At 41.9% G+C, this 2,154-nt stretch overlaps 1 pseudogene; it reads right to left on the bottom strand.

Annotated features, from left to right (window-relative positions):
- Positions 1-1,236: 1,236 nt before the first annotated feature.
- Positions 1,237-1,516, bottom strand: LOC105239366 (annotated as a pseudogene).
- Positions 1,517-2,154: the final 638 nt, after the last annotated feature.

Genomic DNA, 2,154 nt, shown 5'->3' on the forward strand with positions numbered 1-2,154 from the left:
TGTGTTGTTTTGTTGGGGTAAAATACATAGAACATAAAATTTACCATTTTAGCCATTTTAAGTGTACAGTTCAGTGACATTAAGTATATTCACGATTATACAGCCATCACCACTTTTCATGTCTAGAACTTTCCACCATTCCTAACAGAAACTCTGTACCTGCAAAGTACCAACTAACCATTCCCCTTGACCACCAGCTCCTGGTAACTTCTAATCTATTTTCGGTCTCTATGAATTTGCCTATTCTAGATGCCTCCTATCAGTGGAGTCACACGATAGTTGTCTTTTTGTGTCTGGCTTATTTCACTTGGCATGATGTTTCCAAGTTTCATTCATGTCATAGCATGTATCAGAATTTCGTTGTTTTTTAAGGCTGAATAATGTTCCATTGTATGCATAGACCACAATGTGTTCATCCATTCATCTGCTGATGGACATCTGGGTTATTTCTACCTTTTGGCAATTGTGAAAAATGCTCCTATGCACATTGGTATATGATGTTTTGTTTTTAAATATAATGATGTTTATTTTCTCCTAAGTGATTCAAAGAACTTTTTAAAATTAACTATTTTTTGGCCTCTTGGCAAATGTATCCCCACATCAAAACTGTCGTTAAGATTACTTTTTAAAAGATTTTTAAATTTATTTATGAGAGAGAGAGAAAGTGAGCACAAGTTGGGGGGGTGTGGGGGGAAGAGCAGAGGGAGAGGGAAAAGCAGATGCCCTGCTGAGCAGGGAGCCCGATGCGGGGCTTGATCCCAGAACCCTGAGATCATGACCTGAGCCGAAGGCAGGTGCTTAACCGACTGAGCCACCCAGGCGCCCCTACTTAAGATTATTTAATAAGTCATTTAAAAAAGTCTCTGTTTATCAAAAGACAAAATTTCCAGTGGACCGTGGGATTTTAGGCCCACGTGGAGCAGCAGCCTATACCTTGGAGGCTGCATATTAGAACCAAAAAATGCCTGAAGCTTCAATCCCTGCACCAGAACAGCCAAATTAAATTCTGGGGGTGGACGAAGACTTTGGTATTTTTCATGTTCCTCTCCCAGGAGTTGGGGGTGGGGGAACTGAAAATTCCAACCCTCTAGTCACATGATTGATTCTCCTGACAACCAGCACCCCCCAGAGCTTAGGGAGCTCTGTACCAGAAACAGCGACAAATGTACAAATACATAGACATACCAATATACACATGTATTTAAAACCCAAAATGTGTTTATTGGGGTAGTTTCCCACTCATCTTGATTCAGGATGCTTTTAGTGCTGCTTCCTTCTGAAGGAGCATCCTTCTGCAAGCCTTGCTTTTCCTACTGCAGGTTGGCAGAGGACGGTGGAGCAGCCAACACAAAACTACTGTTTGTGCATGGCTGAAGCTGGTGGTGATTTTATACTATCCTGGGTATTTCACATCCACAAAGTAGGCCTTGGGTCTCTGCACCAGGCACTTCTCGTGTTTCCTCTTCTCTTCTAGAGAGGGATGAAGGAGATCCTTTGTGAGAGGCATGATCTTGTGAGGAAGCCATCACTGCTGGAAAATGGATTTCTTATTATAAATCACTATATCACACCTCCCCAGTGTCCCATTAAGGGCCTGAATAGAATTTAAAAGGTGAAGTAAGGGTGAATTTGTTCCCCCACACCCCGGCTGTTCGAGCTGGGGCATTGGTCTTCTGCTCCAAGACTGGGACTTTCACCATTGGTATTCCTGGTTTCTAGGTCTTCAGACTTGGACTTGGAACTACACCACTGGCTCTCCTGGGTGTCCAGCCTGCTGAAGGTCATGGGACTTCTCAGCCTCCATTAGCACATGAAACAATTCCTTATTTTAAAAATCACACATATAGGGGTGCCTGGCTGGCTTACTCAGTAGAGCATGTGACTCTTGATCTCAGGGTCAGGAGTTCAAGCCCCATGTTGAGCATGGAGCCTACTTAACAAAAAAAAAAAAAAAAAAAAAAAAAAAAAAAAAAAAAGAAAGAAAAGAAAGGAAAGGAAAGGAAAGAAAAGGAAAGAAATGTGGGATCTCAGGCCCCACCCTAGACCCGCATTTAAAAAAAAAAAAAAGACATCTAGATCTAGATATAGAAATATGCTCCTATTGGTTCTGTTTCTCCAGAGAACCCTGATTAATATGCAGGCCAGTTATTCAGA

This window comes from Ailuropoda melanoleuca, chromosome 10 (genome assembly GCF_002007445.2).
Source record: "Ailuropoda melanoleuca isolate Jingjing chromosome 10, ASM200744v2, whole genome shotgun sequence".
NCBI classification, from domain to species: Eukaryota; Metazoa; Chordata; class Mammalia; order Carnivora; family Ursidae; genus Ailuropoda; species Ailuropoda melanoleuca.